At 37.1% G+C, this 22,610-nt stretch overlaps 1 long non-coding RNA gene across 1 annotated transcript; it reads left to right on the forward strand.

The window, feature by feature from the left end:
* The first annotated feature begins 280 nt into the window (after nucleotides 1-280).
* Nucleotides 281-21,864, forward strand: LOC107741291 (uncharacterized). Its single transcript, XR_001640188.1, has 3 exons — nucleotides 281-383; nucleotides 11,883-11,886; nucleotides 21,854-21,864. It is a non-coding gene; the product is annotated as an uncharacterized LOC107741291 (long non-coding RNA).
* Nucleotides 21,865-22,610: the final 746 nt, after the last annotated feature.

Genomic DNA, 22,610 nt, shown 5'->3' on the forward strand with positions numbered 1-22,610 from the left:
CAGGCTAAAGTATCAAAATCTAATTATGAGAAAACAAGCATCAAAGTTTGATTTCAACCATTAATTGCACTATTATTTCAATCTTTGAAATGGCCTTACTCAGTCAATATTACAGCTATCAAGGTTATATTTTCACAGAATGTTCTTTACATTATTAAGGATGATTTTATGTAGAAAACAGTAAATCACAAAAAAATGACTTTAGCTGGGTTTTCACAGACAGGGTCACAAGTGCTCCAGTGCCTGCTGCAGAGAAACAGCCCCATAACAGGAAATTACCACCTCCATGCTTTATTGTAGGTATGCTGTTATTTGGATGGTGAGCTGTATTGGATTTCTGCCAGACAAATCGTTTGGTGTTGAGTCCAAATAATTCAGATTTAGTCTCATCTGCCTCAGAATCTTTAAGGTGCGTTTTGGCAAAACTCAGTCGTGACTGCATGTGGCCTTTCTTGAGGAGTGGTTTTTTCTTGCAACCCTCCCATACAAGCCACATTTATGGAGAATTTGTGATATTGCTGTCACATGCACACAATGACCACTCTTTGTCATAAATTGCTGCAGCTGCTTCAGAGTTGCTGTAGGCCTCATGGTAGCCTCTTTGACCAGTTTCCTCCTGCTCTTTCATCCAGTTTGGAGCGACGTCCTGATCCAGGGAGGGTCTGTGTTGTACCAAATACCTTCCACTTCTTAATAATAGACTTCACTGAGCTTCTAATTGTTTTGTTTTTAAGGAAGAGCCGTTCGTTCTGCACGTCATACGTCATTACGCTAATTCTGCGTCATTGCACATGCGCAGTCCTTTCAGTTTCGGGGTTCAATCCGATCGAATGTTTACATGCACTCTCAATCGTATTAGAAAAGGAATAAACCACTCCCTTCAATCCGATCGAAATTTCATTCCGATCGAGCTCAATCGGATCGATTAAGGTGTTCCATCTCCTGACTTGTGCCTGTCCCCAACTTTATCCCAGTGATCTTTTGGCAGTGCCTTGCCACCCATAGTTGATTGTTTGCTTCAGTTGCACCAAGGCCTGAAATGCTCCAGAAAAGCTCTTTTCATGCTGAGCTAATAAAAATGACCACAGCTGATCACAGTTGAATGTCAAATGGCTTTGTGCGCCATTGAGAAGGTGATTAGCTACACCCGATTGAGTTTACAAATCATTTTTAGGAGGGGGGTGATTCTTTTTCCAACTCAGTGGCTATGTTTACATGCACAATTTTTGGTTCAATCGGACTGAATTCATTCCGATTGATGAATCTGAATGTAGTGTTTACATGAACGCTGAATAAAGTGATCGGGTTGATGTGCACGCGTGTTTATATGTCACAAGCTTCAAATCGGAATTGATTTTTTCTGACATGCGCACACTGCACAAATATAGAGTTTCTCACTGTTTGCACATAATAACCACTCTCCTACACTGTTTCTTTATTAGTTTTTAACAGCAGAATAAATATTTATCCATTTTGGATAAATATACATATAAAATGCTGTGCCGCTCATATTTATCACGCAGTAAAAATGCCCCTCCCCGCGCCCAAAACGGGTTGCCTGTGGATGGATATCCAAAACAAGGTCTGGTGGGAGGTTGCCCTGCTCCACTTCACAGTTGCCGAGTGAAAGGAGAGTTTTATAATGACAGGACCACGCATTTATACAACACTTAATTCCTTTATTCAAAAGGAAGAATTTTTTTTTTCGTTCCGCGCGTCATACATCATTACGCTATTTCTGCGTCATTGCATATGCGCAGTGCTTTCAGTTTCGGGGTTCAATCCGATCGAGTGTTTACATGCACTCTCAATCGTATTAGAAAAGGAATAAACCACCCCCTTCAATCCGATCGAAATTTCATTCCGATCGAGCTCAATCGGATCGATTAAGGTGTTTACATGAAGGCTTTTCAGTCCGATTGAGCCGTAAATCCGATTACAAATGGATTATTTGGTTGCATGTAAACGTAGCCAATGTGGGCAAGTGACATAACCGGTGTTGCGGCTTAACACCGGTATCACCGTCAGCACAGTCTATCGCGGCAAGCCTAGTAAGCACCACTTAATTTGTTTTAGAAACTGTAGAAATGTAGCGTGAATACAACTTTAGTTACTTTCTTAAGCTAAATTACTCATTTATGTAGCAGCAATGGTGTCAGATGAAGGTGGAAAGGCCAGAAAATAATCAATCTGAAACCATGCAAACTGATGAAGGAAGAAAATCACTGCAGATGAAACCAGTCAACATTCTTCACAAGCAGCAGTTAAAAAAAATGACATATAATGTAGAACATCCTCTAGAAGAGACCAAAGCTTGAGGATCAGATGAGCATTTCAGAACAAAAGTGACTGAAATCACAGACAGATGGAGTAAGAACTTACTCTAGTTCACCACAGCAGTGCTGTGGCCCACGAGGGGGAAAACTGATTTAAACCACATTTGGTTGGATAAAGACTGCTTTAATGTGGTAAATTTAGGTGAAGCAGAATATTAGTAGGAAATAATGTAGGACAGGACTTAATAAAATATGATATTTTTGGCTAATAGTATTTTTTCCCTGCCTATAGTGCCTCAATTTCATCAGTAGAAGAGACAATTTAAAAAGAACATTTCAGAGGCACACATTACATTTTGATGAAACATTATTGTCACGGGTGCACTGCTGAGCGGACTGAGGAGCAAGGGAAGACAGAAGACGAGGAGTACATCAATCCAACTGGGTTTAATTGACACAACGGAACATGGAACACTCACGCTATACATAATGACATGAACAATACCGGATGCTGGAGCACACACAGGGAACCCTATTTATACACACAGGAGGAGGGGATGACGAGACACACCTGGGAGCAATGAAACATCAAGGGAAACACCTGGGACAAATTAAACATGGGAAAGGAAGGCACATGAGGAGCAAAACAACCACAAAACACGGAACAGAGTCTGACAGTAATACTATTTTTTTATTTTGTTTTTATTTTTTTCTGACATGTTGGTGTTATATCTTTCACTTGGATGTTATAAGTTGTACTTGAGTAAATACAGCTGGATAAAACATAAACGGTGTCTGTCTTCATTTCAGGCTGCAAAGCAATAAAATGTGATTATTTTAAAAGGGGGTGATTCTTTTCTATACCCACTGTATGTCTCGGGTTTGATTACCATTGACATCCACTATATGGACAATAGAACACTATTTGATTACCAGCATTCAGAATGACTTCTTTTGTCATATGCATTAGAAATACATAAAGAAACTGGCAGAATATTCTCTTTTGGATGAACTATTTTTATAGCACCTTTTTAGTACAAGCTATAACCTTTGGGAAAAAAATGGAATAAGTAATTTTTCATGCCATCAGTCAAGTCCTCTACACACTCAAGCTTTTAGGACCATAATATTCTCGGTTCTTGGCTGATTTTGAGTCAGACAAGACAAATTCTGAGTAATTTACGTTAGTAACCTGAATGCTCCGACCGGATCAATGAATCAGTTGTTGACTAAAGAAAAGGTGCAATTGGATCAGTCCAATTCGAGAATGAATTATTCAATGCACTCTGTTAACCAATTCAACAGTTTCATTGAAAAGAAGCAGCTCAAAAGAATCAGACAGATTGCTTTTCCATCCCGGAGCGGGTCTCGGTTTCTTCAATTCAAAATAACAAGGAACAACAAGTAAGATATTATACTTTGGTATATAGTCAAGTATAAGTTAAAGTCTTCAAAATAATAGTACAGATACTTGAAAAATGCTCATCTGACACAGGGAACATACAGGCCGAATAATTCAATGCAACAAATATAAATATCCCCTTTAAATAATTAATTACCTCCCAAATATATATTGAATTATTTCTTGAAGCTTCATGGAAGATCAACAGACAGAAGACGACACCATGTAACCAGCAAAATACTATAACCAAACACACACACACACACACACACCTCATCGAGTAGGAAGAGAGAATAGATTAACTCTCCCCACTCTCAGAGTTTAGTTAGAGTTGAACATTCTTTGGTATCGACTTAGAGATTAACTCACCTCCACCCTTCCACCTCCCCGTGGGGTGTTACCATGGAGATACAAATGTGGGAAAGAGGCTGTAGCTATCCCACAATTCCACACGTCTCTACGGGGCAAGAGATCAAAACGAAAGACTCTCTCTCTCGCTACGACTTTCTTTTGTTAACCCTTAGAAGGCTCCCTGCGGCGGCCGGATCTTTTAAAACTCAGTACTAAAGATTTACAAAGTGTCTCTCTGTAGGAGAACATTGAGACCAGCAGGTGTTGTAATCATACAACTGCCAAAACAATTCATTATCAAACCCCAGAGTCTAAACCCTGAACCAACCACTGATCTTACCAAACCTGTGCACATGCCAAGTTACAAGAAAAAAGCTTTTTTTTTACTTTTCTAAAGACTGAATTTGTGCAACAGCTAAATACAAGCACCACCAACACAAAAAACTATTAAAATACCAAAATAAACACTGAAACTTTTATATACACTACCTCTCAAAATGTTGGGGTCGATTAGATCTTGTAATGTTTTTGAAAGAGGCCTCTTATGCTCACCCAGGCTTTATTTATTTGATCAAAAGTAAAACAATAATATTATTATAATTTGAAATAACTGGTTTCCTATTTTAATATATTTTAAACTGTAATTTATTCATGTGATGCAAATCTGAATTTTCAGCAGCCATTACTCCAGTCTTCAGTGTCACATGATCCTTCAGAAACCACTCTAGTATGCTGACTTTGTGCTTTATCAATTTTGAAAACAGCATTTACTTAAAATAGAAATCTTTTGTAACATTATAAATGACTTTACTGCCACTTTTGATCAATTTAATGCATCCTAGTATTTAATGAACGATAGTGTAAATATATATATTTTTTTATTTCTCAAAGATATTCTGTAGCCAAAGGTTTCATGGTGCGCAACAGTGATTTCTCACCTAAACTCTCATTTTAGGAGGATTTGGCTGAAGGTGAATTTGTAAGTGAGTCCGAAAGTAATGTATTATGGATTATTGTTGTATTATTTATAATACTGTATGTATTATTGTTTTTCTGCTTCTGTTTGGTTGGTAGCAGTACTGTGTCGATGGACGAAATCTCATTGGGCGCCTGTTAGTTTATGTCTGTTGTCTGGTAACGGTAAATGTGATTTAACAGTAAACTGCAGCAGGGGTCACAGCAAAGCCCAGAGCTGAACTCTCATGTGACTTGACGAGAATGCCATTGCCCTGTGGGAGTCACAAGACAGTAGTAAGAGGAAAAGACAGAACACTCATGGTGATATGAATGGGAGAAACTGCAATGGCACTTTTTACTCCAGAACATGCATGCCTGTTTTTTTTGCTGAAGATACAAAATGTTGTTTTAGGATCAGGTAAGGGTTTGGGTTATATTGGGTTAGTCGTTATAATTAGCTTCACATAAAAAAAAAATCAATAAATTAAAAAACTATGATATGTCCTTACATGGACAGAGTGAATATGTGTGTGCTTGTAATCCCTTAATTTTGCTCAGGTCTTGAATTCTGCCCTGCAATTACAATGAATCAGCGTTTCATAAATGCTGCTTAAAACATCTACCTTCCGTATTCTTCCCCCCCTCTGCATATGTTGAATGTGGTGTTGGAGGAGGCGGCTATGTGTAAGAGAAAGCATTAAAAAAGGGTCAATGAATTCAATCCATTTATGCCCAACCTGGAGACCACCGTTCTGCATGTTGAAGAGTTTTGGTGATCATGTGCCAGCTGAAGCACACTAAGGTAATGAATTACATTCTGCTGTAGACGTCATTTCTCACATGAATCTACATGCTTTACACATTGCTGCAGAATTTTATCTTTTTTTATCATAACCCACATTTGATAGCTTTAAAGGGATAGTTCACCCAACAATTTGAATAATTTACTAACCCTCATGTCATTCCAATTGTATGACTCATTTTCTTACACTGGTAAAACTGGTAAAACGTGTGGAATAATTAAGATTTTTTTTATGTTTTTGAAGTCTCTTATGCTCACCCAGGCTTTATTTATTTGATCAAAAGTAAAACAATAATATTATTATAATTTGAAATAACTGGTTTCCTATTTTAATATATTTTAAACTGTAATTTATTCATGTGATGCAAATCTGAATTTTCAGCAGCCATTACTCCAGTCTTCAGTGTCACATGATCCTTCAGAAACCACTCTAGTATGCTGACTTTGTGCTTTATCAATTTTGAAAACAGCATTTACTTAAAATAGAAATCTTTTGTAACATTATAAATGACTTTACTGCCACTTTTGATCAATTTAATGCATCCTAGTATTTAATGAACGATAGTGTAAATATATATATTTTTTTATTTCTCAAAGATATTCTGTAGCCAAAGGTTTCATGGTGCGCAACAGTGATTTCTCACCTAAACTCTCATTTTAGGAGGATTTGGCTGAAGGTGAATTTGTAAGTGAGTCCGAAAGTAATGTATTATGGATTATTGTTGTATTATTTATAATACTGTATGTATTATTGTTTTTCTGCTTCTGTTTGGTTGGTAGCAGTACTGTGTCGATGGACGAAATCTCATTGGGCGCCTGTTAGTTTATGTCTGTTGTCTGGTAACGGTAAATGTGATTTAACAGTAAACTGCAGCAGGGGTCACAGCAAAGCCCAGAGCTGAACTCTCATGTGACTTGACGAGAATGCCATTGCCCTGTGGGAGTCACAAGACAGTAGTAAGAGGAAAAGACAGAACACTCATGGTGATATGAATGGGAGAAACTGCAATGGCACTTTTTACTCCAGAACATGCATGCCTGTTTTTTTTGTGTGATTTGAACTAAAGAAGCAAAATGTTTGATTTATGATTGTTGATTTGACGTTATTGAAAAGTAATCTTGACAAACAGTTGCCGAGATTTCTGTTTTCCCCCATTCAATTAGATCTGTACATGCATGCCTATTGCCTAGATAAAAAATAGCTGCCTGGGGGACATTGCCAAGATGGCTGCTCAGCAAACTGATTTACCTTAAAGGGACTCCAGCCTGTTTGTTATACCCTCCGATTGATTTTGATGAAATCACCACCCTGCATAATACATCAGGACATTCTCTGTACAAAAGCTAGCAGTCGTCAATTAGCAGACCGCGGCACAGATCTAGTCTCAATTTCTCAATGAGTGGATTAAAATGGAACAAGAAAAATATACTATTCTTTCTTCACTTTTAAATGTATTTTGTAAACTAATATTGTAAATTACATTAAGACATGTGCGTGTATACATTTAATTCAGGTTAATTGGGATATTTTGTCTTCTAATATTCTAAAATGTCAATGATTTGGGCTCCAAATGATCATATTAATGTTCTTCCTAATTTGAAAACAATAGTATTAAAATGTCCATTACATTTTCAACATTTAATTTGTGAACTCTGAATGTTTACTTTCTAGCCAGGTCTTTATGGCCAATTTCATTTGCAAACCCCGATTATCTTAATGATACTAAACACAGTATTAAGTTGTTAAGTTTACTTTCAGTCTTAACATATCGGACTTACACACGTACTGGACCTCAAATGAAAGTAGTAAAAGAGCTCTGTGATAAGAGATTCAGCATTCACCTAAGGGAGCATTTTTTTAGTGCCATTGACATTTAATACTTGCTTGTTATTTCTACATTTCTTTAAGTTCAATCAATAATAAATGCAAAGCAACAACTGCCCTTTTATATTAATCATTCACTCACCCCTCTTTTTAGATTTGCTGGTGTGTGTGTGTAAGAACAGGGTGGATATTTGCTCTCTCTCTCTCTCTCTCTCTCACACACACACACACACACACACACACACAAACACATGGCCAGCAGAAGAGAATTTTGATTGTGTGTCACACTGATGCAACACTGACTCAATGGAAGTTAATGATAGTTTTTAAAAAATTTTCATCATCTCTCTCTGTCATACCTTCCCCACAACCATCTACATTGGGGTACCAGTCAATGGTCCCAGCAAGAAAAGCAGTTTAAGCATGCTGAAAAAATAACGAAAATCGAAACAGAAAGGTTCCTGTGAGTTATGTTTAGGGGATCGAAAATTTCATTAGCTAATAAAAACAATAAAATCCAATCAAAGTCCCCACAATAGTATAAATAATAGTGAGGGTTATTTAACAACAAAATTGTCCCTAAATGGACTAAATCTGTGGTTGTCCTCAACTATGTCCTTACATGGACAGAGTGAATATGTGTGTGCTTGTAATCCCTTAATTTTGCTCAGGTCTTGAATTCTGCCCTGCAATTACAATGAATCAGCGTTTCATAAATGCTGCTTAAAACATCTACCTTCCGTATTCTTCCCCCCCTCTGCATATGTTGAATGTGGTGTTGGAGGAGGCGGCTATGTGTAAGAGAAAGCATTAAAAAAAGAGAGCTGTATCAAGAAAGTAATAATGTCTATTCTCACTCCCTCGCCTCTGTCTCATCCCCCCTTTTTATTTCTCTTTCTTTCCTATCTCACATCCATCTCTGCACTGCTGGTCTATACATCAGTAAAGCTGAGATCCAGATACCCACCCTCCCTCTTTCTGCTCTTTTAGCCCAGCTCCCTCACTCCCCACTGGGCTTGAGTTGTCAGAAATCCCCCTCTCTCCCCTGGATCTCCTCTAAGCCTGGTTCTTACTTGCTCGCTCACTCTTAAGATCTGTCTTTAGGGAGAGCTGTACACCCTTGCATGCTGTGCACACACACACACACACACACACAAACACAATGACATGCAGATTGCATGGACATACATGAAAACCACAAACACACCTATACACATAAGTGCATGAACAGACTTATTCAACACTCGCACACACATTCACTCTCTCTCACACACAGAATGAAATCTGTATGTTCTTTCAGTGGGGTGAATAGTGATGTTTAGTTTTTCCATTTTCTTTCTGTCACATGCACTGAATACAAACAAAATCTTCACTATTTGAACCCATAGCACAGACATTAAAAGATCACTATAAATGCTTCTCATAAATAAAATGTGCTGTCCGTCCACATGGTCCAAAGCGTTCAAATATTAGTAGAAGTGCGTTCAGCTGGATTTGACACTGAAACAAAAGAACAGAGGTCTATCTGTCTATCTATCTATCTATCTATCTATCTATCTGTCTGTCTGTCTGTCTGTCTGTCTGTCTATCTTAATGTACATGGTAATACATTTGCTGATTACTTGGTGTTTTTGTAGGTTGTGTCTGCATTAAGAACTTGCGAATGACATTAAATTTGTAATTTTAAGCCCGGCAGGGGATCTTCATCATGGCTGGCTGCATAAACAATTGAACGCCTCCGAAGCTCAAACCGAGAAGAATGTGAAGAAATTGTAATCAGCAACTGTTGAGTTATTACTATGCACCCACCTGTGGCACGTGTTTCGTCCTGCTGACGACTCTGGTAAAAGTCTCCTTTTTCATCCACCCTAACCTGTATCCAGGGGTGAGGGGGAGCACCGAGCTTCAGGTCTCGTACTTCAACATCATTACAGACAGAAAGAAAAACCTTGCTCTCTTCTCATCTCCACATCCTTTTTATTCGAGAGTAGAGTAAGTTCTGTCACCAGTTAAAGAGATAGTTTACTCAAAATGTACAATTCTGTCATAATTTACTCACCCTCATATCATTCCAAACCTGCTTGGCATTCTTTTTTTCTACAGAACACAAACGCTGATATTTTGAAGTGTTGGTAAACATGGTCAAATGTTGGAATTTTGGTCTTCTTTTATTATGTTCCACAGAAGAAAGCAAGTCAAACAGATTGGGAAGTCAGGGTGAGTAAATGATGACAGAATTTTCATTCTCATCCTTAAAAATCCTGCATCTACCGCTAAAGTTGTATCATTGCAACACATTTTTAAGAAGTCATATTTTCATGTTATATATTTATTTAATATACTTTGAAAGACTGAATGCGATTTGAATGGGGGTAAAAAGTGTGATTTTTGCCTTGGAAGCATAAATGAATAAGAGTATGAATAATTAAGACTTAGTAATGAGCAATTAATAAAGGACTTTAAACCCCTGTCTATAAAGTATATGACTTAATGAAGACTTAAGCCTCTTAAAATAAAAGTCACTTCAAAAGCACTCCCAGATTTTACTTAAAATGTCCATTGAAATCCATTTTAGTTGAAAATGTAGTTGGCAACAACTATAATAGGTCACTGGTCCTTATGAAGAAACACCTCATAAGTCACTGAAATCTAGACTTTTAATTATCTCCATCTCTCATCTCTTAATGAATTCAACCTTATAAATTACAAAAAAAAAAAAAAAAGATGAATTTAAAGCCTTAAAAATTTCAGTATATTGGTTTCAGTTAAACGTAATGTGTTCTAAAGCTCTACACAGTCAGGACAAATTGTGATTAAAGAGTCTACTTTACAAAGTTTGTATATCAAAGTTACTTTAATGAGAAAATCCCCTCTGTCTGATCAATTTCATTAGTCTATTTCTAATCTAAGAACTTTTAAATCTGTGAGTGGAATTAAATGTGGTACCTTGTCTACTTTCACTAAAGTATGTTTTAGCTAGGTACTTGTAATTGAGAAAAAGTTACACAATACCCATACTTTACCTTATGTACAATTTCTCTTTATTTTTTACACCTCATGCTTCCTTATGATTTCAGCTGATCAGAGGCATCCTTCATTTACAATTTAAGCTTTACCTCTTATTTCTCACTGAAGAACAATATACAGTAAGTACTGGTGCATCATTCTCACCCCACTCTCCTCTATATTATATGTACAATATTTTAATTAAATGATTGAAAATAGAAAATCTAAGAATGCCATTCAAAACTACCATAATGTATCGTCTGAAAACCTTGAAACAACTGAAGGACATTTCAGTGTCATTCATGACTTGAGAGATTCAGAGTGGGTTGGCTGTGTTTGCTGCTGTTGGCTTTCTCCCTCAGCTGATGGATTTTCCCACAGGGAATTAAAGCTGCTTAAACACACACTCACAGGTCTCATTAACTTACAAAAGTCTTAAGAGTTTCTTGTAAAATCAATTCATACCTGCAAACTCAGGGTTTTTCTTCAGAAACAGATCAGTTGCCTTGAACACAGAAAAACGGGCCATGCATCTTTTTTTTTTTTTTTTTAACTGTGTCAAAAAGGCCACCGTCATGATACTGGGTGGTTGCCAGGGCACTGCTATACGGTTTCTATGTCATAACTCGTGTTAATGTCATTTTTTTTTGTTTTTTTTTTTGCCTGTTTTATCATTCACCAGACAAAATGTCTAAATTTGATTGCTACATATGTAGCACAAAATGATGTGGGACATGTTTTATTTCAGGCCCCGACTGAAGCTAGTTTCTCCATTTCTGTCACCTAATGAAGTTTGAGTTCCTTTCCATTGTCACCTTTGGCGTGCTTAGTTGGGTTTTAAAAGACACTTAATATTCAGTAATATAATCAATATTTAACATTGACATGGTTATTAAACTGAATTGAATCAGCACAACTGAATCGAGCTAAATAATGACACTATTGTCTTCAACAGAGCTGCTTATACAGTAGCTAAATTAAACTTGGTCATAATTGATGAACTACACCATTATTTAACTGAACTGAACCAACACTGAACTGAATTGAGCAGAATAATGACACTACTGTTTCTTAGAGCTGCTTTACATCAAAAATTGTCTGATATTTGGTAAAGTTTTCATCATTTACATTTAGTCATTTAGCAGACGTATTTATCCAAAGCGACTTACAAATGAGGACAATGGAAGCAATCAAAATCAACAAGAGAGCAATGATAAGCGAGTGCTATAACAAGTCTTAGTTAGCTTAACGCAGTACACGCAGCAAGGTTTTTTTTAAATTATATAATAAATAAAAAGAAAACAGATAGAATAGAAAAAGAATAGAGCAAGCTAGTGTTAGAGGCCTTTTTTGCTTTTGTTAATTGTATAATAAATAAAAAGAAAACAAATATTTTCATCATTGATTCTGTTATTTTCCTGTTTAACACTTTGAAGCTTTGAAACTATTTGTATCGTATGAATGTTTGTGGGTTTGTGCAGTCTAATCTAATATCTGGTCTAAAGTATGAAGACTCATTTTTATAAAGAAAGCCAGTTTACAAACAAAGTCAACCAGTGATGTGATGCTATTGTTTTCTCTTATTGGGCCGTACGCAAGTGATTTTAATTAAAGGGGTAAAGATGCTTGTAAGAGCTCTGAATGTTGAAGCAGGTTGTGACTTTTCTACTGAGGTCTGGCTGAACGACTCAGAGAGCAGAAAGCCACAACGCAGCATTAATGTATCCGATCAAGTGAGGAAAACTAAGTACAAACCCAATAATCTCTGTCCCTCTTTCTCTCAGTGACCCCCACCACCCTACCAAACATCCCCCCCGTCCAAGCGAGAGAAGAAGGAGAGAGGTTGAGGCAGAGAGGGATGGTTTCCCTGAAGGCTGGTTTATAAGAGGGAATCCAGAGTAGAGAGGAGACATGGCTAATTTACCACAGAAACACCACTGACACCTTGATGAATGAGCCTCTATATACCTGAACTCCATGTGTGTGGGGCGTTCACGGTATAAATGCGCGACACACACCCAAGTGTGCACACCCCGTTGCTGCTGTTGCTGGGGGCAACTGGGGCCAAAGACGGGAGGAGCAGAGGAAAAAGGGGGGCAATAAAAATTTAAAAGCAGGATAAAGAATGAGGGGTCGCGGAAAGGTGACTGAATCGGAGAGAAAGTGAGGAGAGAGATGGCAGGCAGGGTCGTCGCATCGTACGCATGTCACTCTTCTTGTATGCGGCACACTCCACCCAAAAGACTGATCGCATGAGCTTTAGCCTCATTCTGGATCCTTTCCGTCTGAACGGAGACTGAGAGAAATACAAATGAAAACATCCTTGATATAATGCAGCAAATCATTAAAATAATTAAATGCATTCCACTTTGAGCCACCTCATCATCTCTACAGCGAGATATAATAGGAGTCTCTCTCACAGCTCAAACTGTACAGAGAGAGAACACGGCATCCTGTTCTTCTCCTGTTGGTAGGCAATAATCATATCACCATGACAACGCAGCAAAAAAGAAAAAAAGAAAAACTCAGGAAGAACGGGTCTGTGATGATTCTGACGGACCCTTTGGCAAGATTAAAAAAAGCAGGTCGGAAGATATTGCAGCAACACTCCAAATCTAAACAACTGTAGGAAGATTCACAATGACCTTTAGATGATAAGAGGTTTGCTGTTGGCAAGTGTCAGGATATATTATGAAGCTCAGTGAAATGTTACAGTATGTGTAGGCTTATGTGTGTGCGGGTCTGTCTGTAGTTGTCATATACTGTAATTTCTGAACGCTTGAAACGCTGATAGACTGTGACCAGCAAATGCTGTCTAACAGTTCAATTCAATTCAATTCAAGTTTATTTGTACAGCGCTTTTCACGATACAAATCATTGCAAAGCAACTTTACAGCAAATTAAGTTTCTACAATATTTAGTGGTAGCTTATCAGTGGTGACTGTCAGTCAATGTACATATGGCAGAAATGTACGGAAAAATCAATAGTCTAAGATTGTGTATGTGTGTGTGTTTATATGTGGTGCAGTACGTTTTGTATGTCATGAACAGTATATCATGAATAGTAATGTTTCAAAGCTTATACTGCATATACTGTGTTGTCTTACAGTTGAAGTGTGTGTATGTGTGTGTCTATGTGTGTGTTTAGGCTGATGCACTCTATAACAACAAACACACTGCAAAAAGAATGTTCTTAATTAGTATTTTTGCCTTGTTTTCTAGTAAAAAATCTTTAAAATAAGATTAATTTACTTGTGAAGCAAAAAGATTATGAATTCAGAAAAATCTAACAAAATGAGTTAGAAGGACTTTATTATTATCAATGTTGAAAACAGTCGTGCTGCTTTATATATTTTTTTAGGTGTCTAGGCTGTCACTTTTCAGTTTAATCAATTTAATGCATCCTTGCTGAATAAAAGAATATATATTTTTTAATTTTACTGACCCCAGACTTTAGAATGCATTTCCATAACTTTGTTCTCAAAATTCATGTTATTACACAGCTTTCTGGAATATTATACTACATGCCACAGACAAAAAGTAGAACTAGATTGAATTTACTTAAGGGGACAATATGTTTATAAATAAAAATATGTTAAGTATAACAGCCATCCAATTATATAATTCAACATTTCATTTTATTATTTTTTTATCTTCTGAAGTATTCACTACTGATTCACTACAATTAATCAGACTTACTGATGCTGCAGAGAAATTACCGTTTAGATGAGCGTGTTTGATTATTCCCTCAGTTCAGACAAACAGTGATGTAACGATGGAAACACTAGCTTGTTACTGGAAAAACTACACTTTGAAAACAGTTAAAAAGATTAAAAACAAAACAGCTAAAGACTGCCATGCTACTGAAATGTTAAATTTGTACCATTGCTATTTTTAGTTGGTGTTAATCCTGTTGATGTTTGTCAGTGCAGTGTAAACTAGCCTTTACAGAATATTGTCTGTGATTTTGCTGTAATCTATATTGAAATCTCAAATTACAGATACACTGTGACCTGTAAATACTGTGTTAAAACCTAGGTGCATGTGTGTGTGTGTGTGTGTGTGTGTGTGTGAGTGTGTGTGTACTCTCCGTCTCCTGGGGATCCAGTGACAGACACTATCTCCAAAAGCCCTTGCTTCGTCTCTATTACTGATCCAAAACGACAGCTGTCAATCATCAGCAGAAATAAGGGGGGGGGGGCACACAAACTCCGTTGTTTTGTTTTGAAGGCTAATTCTGTGTGACAAACTCTTTCTTTATGCCTAACCCACAGAGTGCACTTTCAAGTTGGAAATGAGAGTATTTTTGTAATGCGAGTGGACTGAAACACATTTAGTGGTTAAGCAGTACAAAGGCATCAAATTGGCAAAGCGTAAGAGAGGGAGAACCTGATGTACCTACCGGGCACTGCCATCCCGATAGTTAGGATAACAATTTCAGCATATGTACCTGTGCATGTCATTTAGTCGTTATGCTATGCATCATAATGTCTCCATCAGCTGAAGAGCTTATTAATGGGTCCAGTTGGTCCTGATGTGTCCTGTCCCCGAAGATCTGAGCAGATTATCACAACTATTCTACCATAATCTGATTTGAACAGCTGCCTCGGGGCAAAGACCTGAAAACACACCAGACAGTTAAGAGAGAGAGAGAGGGGGGAAAAGAGAGCAATGGAGAGTCAGAAAGTGAGAGAGTGAGATAGAGAGATGGGAGGGTAAATTGGAGAGGCGAGATCAAAAACTATAAGAGAAACGCTCTAGTGGGGCCCTTTGCATGCAGTGACAGTACAGACGGCAGTAGGGTGCCCTCGGGGCTGCTGTGATCGTGAACCTCTATCAGTAAATTACACTCTGAGGTCATGAATAAAATGTCTATAAAACTAAAGGGGTTCTGGATTTTGTTTAAGTTCTGCCACAGCCTCTGACAGCAGTCAGCACAACTGCACTTAAACTCTGCCAAGACTGATTTCACCCTTCAACCGTGCTTTCATTTGCCTTGAAACTTTCACCTTTTCCTGCAAAACGCGTCTTATTATTTCCCGAGCAAAGCCCTAACGACGGCTTAGAGACACAACACCTCCAAATCATATAAACACACCCCCAGATTGTCTTTCATACACTCTCACACACACGGGTATAAAAGCACGCAGACAAACAGACACAAAAACTGTCTGTCTTCTTTTGAACACAAGCCATTGGCTACGCTGCTAGAACGTAGGACGTCTGCATAATTTATTGGGAGATTGTTAGATCTTTGTCCATATTGATGTTATATTCATAGCATGAGCTTTGAAAAAGTCTCAACATAACCACCCTGATTCGAAACAAAAGGTTCAAACTTCTCAGAAGAAACCGTACAGAAAGCAGAGCCTCACTGAATCAAGAGAAATGTGTCTTTCAGGGTTCAGAATCGCTGTATTCAAAGCTAAATCAATCACTCCTGAGGATCAAAGCTTTATCACACACCTGAATTGAATTTGTTTTGGCATATACACACAAAGACAGCTGTGCATACGTGCCTGTCATTTAGAAGACACTTTTTATCATGAGGACAGTCCCCCTCAAGCAACCTAGGTACTTGCTTAAGGGCACTGGCACCTTTTCTGTTATCTATCTATCTATCTATCTATCTATCTATCTATCTGTCTATCTGTCTGTCTGTCTGTCTGTCTGTCTATCCATTAATCCATCCATCCATCCATCTTATACTAAATACAACAAAAAACCTAATTTACATAACTCAGTCAAAAATCAAAACATGGAGTCAAATGTGTGAATCTTTTTTTTTAAAATATGTTAATTTATGTCAACCACCTGATTCTCTCAAATCATTTAGAATTTTCAACACTATATATAAGAGAACTGTATTATATATACTGTATATATAATATATATATATATATATACACACACACACACACACACACATATTCATACATATATATTCATGTCTGTTCCCACCTTCATCAATTTACTAAACACATCAAAAACACCCTAATTTGCATGAATTGGGTATAACCTTCTGTATAGAATTGATTCACTAGAATGAATCAGACTTTGTTCATACATATCATACATATGTCATCCATCCATCTTATATGAAATACAACAAAATAATCGTAATTTACATACCACACTTCCTAATTCCTAAATTAAAATTCCTAATTCAAAACATAGTATATAGTACAGGGAGTCAAATCTCTGAATCATTTTTTTATTTATTTATTTTATTTATGTGAACCACCTGAACAAACTGATCCACTATAATGAATCAGACTTTTCAACACTACATATTTGAGAGCCCTATCCATCATATATTTCCTGTCTATCCATTTGCTAGATATAATAAAACACCCTATAACTGTGTTGAAATATGTATAGTACAAATATATATGAGTATATATTACTCATAGAATCTTTTTTATCGTTTCGTTCAGTGATGGGGAAATTTACAATATTGCGTTACTTCCCCCAAAAAGTAACTAATTACGTTACTTAAAGGGGTCATATGATGCGATTTCAAGTTTTCCTTTCTCTTTGGAGTGTTACAAGCTGTTCGTGAATAGATAAGATCCCTAAAGTTGCAAAGACTAAAGTCTCAAACCCAAAGAGATGTTCTTTATAAAAGTTAAGTGTTTCGTTGTGAAAGCGAAAATACTTTGTTTGGTCTTCCAAAAGAGGGCACAACTAGAAATCAGTGGTTAAGTTGTATTTACAACACTGTTCCAGAATAGTTCAAACCAAATATTTGTGTGTGTGCAATGCATTTTACGGAGGAATTTTTCTTGAACCTGGGAGAGTTAGCGCTGTAGAGTAGCGCTTGTTGTTTGTCGTTTCTCCGATCACAAATGCAGACATGGTTTTATGTTTACGCGGCGCGATTTTTATGGAAAGTAATGTGTTACGTTACTTTTTCTCATCTGCCTTGGCCTCATTTTTCTCTTCAGAAACAAACAAAAAACAAACAAAAAAAACAAATGTTATGTTTATCTAAAGTCATTTTTGCCTATTAGTATGGTTGATCACTGAAGGTTAGCAGCAAAGATACTGGTTAATAAAATGGAATTAAATACATAAAGGATATTTGTGTTATTTAACATGTTTGTGTCATGTCCTGAGTTTGCATTTGACTGTTTGTATTCATTTTGAATACTGAATCCGTTTTTGTGTGAGTGAGATGAGTAAATACATGTTGACATTTAGTCTAGAACTATAGTAACATGTTCTCACAGTGCACACAACGTCTCTGCACTCACTCCTGATTTCTCTCAACATGAGGACAGGAGAGCTGTTAGTCAATACATGAGAAACAAAGTATCTGGCGTTACTTATTTGAAAAAGTAACTCCGATATTTTCTTGTAAATTAAAAAAGTAATGCATGACTTTAGTTACTTGAAAAAAGTAATGTGATTACGTTACTCCTGTTACTTGTAATGCGTTACCCCCAACACTGGATCCGTTTATGTGAACCTTCTGGAAGAACCAATTATCCATCATCTATCTATCTGTCCGTCCGTCCGTCCGTCCGTCCGTCCGTCCGTCCATCATCTATTTATCTATCTATCTATCTATCTATCTTTCTTTCTTTCTTTCTTTCTTTTTTCTTTCTTTCTTTCTTTCTTTCTTTCTAATCTGTCTGTCCTAATCTGTTCCTAAAACCATAAGCATTACTTTCCTTGCATTGGATTCAAGAGCAAGATCTTCATTCTTGATTTTCAGCTTTAATCAGAAAGCTTTTGAAAGGTAACAGCAGGAAATCAACCACCCCATTTTCTCAAAGGTACACTTACAAAGACAGGACTGGACTGTGCGAGGGAACAGTGCTTTTAAAGAAAAGAAAGCATCCCCTCTCAAACCAAATCAAAAATTGTCACAGCATTGTTATGAATCCATGTGGTGCTGTAATTGCATGTAAAACAGGTTACACAGGTGCACCACCTGCCTGACAGACTGCAGTGAACAATGTGAGGTGCATCTAAAAACAAGAAAACAAAAGATGTCTAGTGAGGATGAGGATGCTGTCCTGGCACGACACCCATTTTTTATACAGCTGCCCAGACATGACAATAGCAACAAAAAAATGAAGGTTTGATGCAAGCTGGGAGTTCTGTGCCATACAAAGCTAAACACCTCAGTCCAAAAAGGTTTTTAATTTCCAATTTGAGTTTCAATGAAGTGTTTTCAGCCAATGCAACACTGATCTTATGTTCAATGTTCAAGATAGTGACTACTGAAGGGTTAGTTCACCCAAAAATGTAATTGCAAACCTGTTTAACCCTTCTTATTTCAATACAGCAAAAGTCAGTGAGGTCAAATGTTGGAACAGTTCAAAAACAAATTGTACAAAAACAAACAAAAACAATTGTACACAATCCAGCTAGATCACTCAGATCACAGACTAAGCATCTGCTTTTGGTTCCCAGAGCTAGATTGAAATGTAGGGGTGACAGAGCCTTTGCTGTTGCTGGCCCCAAGCTATGGAACAATTTGCCATTATCCATCAGAATAGCTTCTTCAGTGTTTGAGTTTAAAAGTCTTTTAAAAACTTATCTTTTTTCCCATGCTTTCAATGTTTTGTGACTGTGGTTTTCTAATGACGTGTTTATTCTATTGTGTGATTGGGTCAATGTAACTGTGTGCAGCACTTTGGTAAACTAAGGTTGTTTTAAAGTGCTTTATAAATCAATTGAACATTGAAAAACAGTTAAAAATATAATCTCTTGTGTTCCACAGGAGAAATAAAGTCATATGGGTTTGGAATGACGTTAGTGTGAGTATATGAGATCATTTTATTTTATTGTATTTTGTTATTTTTTATTTTATTTATTTATTCATTTATTTATTTATTTTGAGTGAACCATATAATGGAGGTCAGCTGTGGCTTCGTGTTTACAGTCAGAAAGCTCAGTTTCACAACAACCCACAAACACTGTGGTTTCCCCCATAACATATTTCTCCACAGCATGGCTACAGTTTTATAATAAAAATGACCGCTAGAGGGCAACGTAGAGGGTGATAATGGAACACCCTTGTAATTTGCAACCTTGTATGTGCGCCTCCCACTGTGCAGCCAGTGTCCCAGTTTCAAAACCATGGACAGCAGCCCCTTGAATTCAGCAGTTTTCTGTTCAGAACCATAAAGAGCTTTCTATTACTATATGTCCGTCTGTTCAGCACCACGGACAGCTCTCCACCATTTTCCCTCTCTTATTGACTAAGAACCTGAGAATAAGTGACCATGAGAATAAGTGAATTGAGCTCAGGAGAGAAATCTGGTGTATCTCCAGGGTTACACAACATCCACTCAGACCCTAAACAACATTCTGTCGGGGCAAAAGACACAGTGACCTTCTCTTAACCAATTTCTTCAATGAATGTGTGTGGTATATTTGAAGCCTCTTCTTTCCTCATTCAATAAAGTATTTTGCTGAATTGCTGTCCATGTGCCAGCGGTTTAGTCTCTGTTGTGGGAAGGAGCATCATCAGCTGATCTTCTGAAAGCCAGCATTAGTAGAATAAACTCATCCCCTCAGATGGACTTATAGGAAAAAGTTCCATCGGATCCACATAATCCTCCCGAAGGGGTTGTGGCGAGAAGTGTAAATAGAGCTAACGTTCATGTGATGATGGGACTGTCTTTTGACTAACTGACCCCTGTGTGGACCCAAGACTGACTGGGAATCATAACATGTTTTGGCTCTATTAAGAGTTGACAGGAGAAATGTTCCATATTATGAGGACAGAAGTCGGAATGAAATGGAAGTTGTAATCATCTTTTCTTCCCTTTTGTGATGTATATCTGAGTGAAATGGCTTCTTGAACAAGAAAAAATGAAGGCCGGGACTTGATTTTGTCCATTGGAAATGGATTGGATCGTCGGATTTTCATTTGCCAATTGCTGTGATCACATGAGAGTGACAGGTTGCTAGAGGGGAGGGACTATTGTCTTGAAGTTATTGCTTTTGATTAAGGATTATGAGGGCATGTGGATTTAAAAAATTTATATGTATATGTATACCAATGTATAATGATGTGCATGGACAAATCATTTATAATAAACACTGCAGTATTCCATAAGAAATAAGAAGTTTGAGTACATGCATTGACTTTAGGAGACAGAATCAAAGAGCTACAAAGGACTGGCTTGCATTTTACCTTCCTTAATCTTTCATTTGACACTTTTCCAAACAAAGATTTGTCAGTGAGTCTCTACGAGCTTCACAAATCAGTTTCCAATGAAGATTTACAAATGAGAGTTTTAAGTAAACCTGAATTTGTGAGTGAATGAGTCATTCCTTTAATACATTTAATAAAGTTTATGCCCCTGAGAATACTTCTGAAAGACTTGTACACTTTTATAGAAGACTATATTCACAATTCATATTTAAAGGGATCGTTCACCCAAAAATGAAAATTCTGTCATTTACTAAAAAGATCATTTAAAGAATGTTGGTAACAAATCCATTGTGGTTACCAATAATTTCTGCTATTGTATGGGAAAGACATTTTTCTAATGATCTTCTTTTATATTCCACAGAAGAAACCGTGACAGAACTTTAATTTTTGGGTCAACTATTCCTTTAAAGTTACAGAGCTCAGAAGCTACTACATAACGTAAATGAACCAAACAAATTTGTCTAAGTTGGTCATTTACTGGTCAAAAACAACTGAGAGCAACTGCACTATGTTCTAGGATTGGCTACACATTTTAGATCGGCCTTGCTTTTATCTTTGCATTCCACTGAGTAGTTGACATTGCTGATGATATGCTGTTGATGATACACAATATATTTATGTTGATGAGTTTAAGAAGCATTCATGTAACACAAACCGTAAAGCTCGGCACTAGCAATGCGAACATTTGAATCATGCATGAACTGATAAAATGTTTACCTTGAATGCATTGTAAGTCACTTTTGATAAAAGCTCGCGCCAAATTCATAAATGTAAAAATATTTCAGAAAAAACAGTGCTAACGTCTCTGTCTAACATGCTATGCGCTTTAAAAAATACTGACATTGCTGCAGACAGAAAAACTCCTCAATCATTATTAAACACATATGTGACCCTGGAGCACAAAACAAGTCTTAAGTCGCTGGGGTATATTTGTAGCAATAGCCAAAAAAACAGGCTTTGACGTGCATGCTTTGACATATCTGCTCTAAAAAACACAAAAAACAATGCAACCGGTATTCGCTTTCCAGCCTCAAAGGAGCATTTTTCTGCACTTCAGATCTGAAGAGCACTTCACATTGCTTTTCCACTTTGTTTATATAATGCTCACTCAATTAAACTTTAATTAACTCACCAAAACACCATTCATTGACCTTTCATTACTGCCCCATGCCCACTTCTCCACTTCTCTCTTCCTTCATGCTGTTTTGTTTCTTTTTGTGCCTAAATGTTCCCTCTGTTTCAGTCCTCCATCCTCCAGCCGGTAGGGTTAACGGAGCTGGCACCAGGGACTGGACACATGGGGCGAGAGAGAAAGAGTTAGTGCTCAGCGGTCTTCTGGACCACTCAATTCAAAATGTTCATAAAATCAGAGACCCCACTTTCCCATTCAGGTCGAGGTTTAGTTGAAATGTTTTCACCATCAGTAGCAGAAGTTTGGTTTATATATATATATATATATACATATACCTCCATTCCTCTATTTCATCAAACTACATACAAACAAATACACAACAAACTTTTGAAACAATTTTACTGAAGGTCTCTCAAACACAATGGTTTTCATGGTAACACAATAGCCCTACCTATAAATCTTGCCTCACACAAATCTGTTGACATGGTAGATTTGAAGAAAAACTTGATTTGTTCCAATAATGAGCTTTGAATAATGACTGCGGTAAAAGTCATCACAAGTCAGTTTTTGACATGTTTCACTATACTTGAGGACATTTTCTACTATTTGTCTGTTACAAGTATAACCAAACCTACACACACACACACACACACACACACACCCACACACACACACACACACA

The sequence above is a fragment of the Sinocyclocheilus rhinocerous genome, unplaced genomic scaffold (genome assembly GCF_001515625.1).
Source record: "Sinocyclocheilus rhinocerous isolate Xijiao unplaced genomic scaffold, SAMN03320098_v1.1 scaffold615, whole genome shotgun sequence".
NCBI lineage: Eukaryota > Metazoa > Chordata > Actinopteri > Cypriniformes > Cyprinidae > Sinocyclocheilus > Sinocyclocheilus rhinocerous.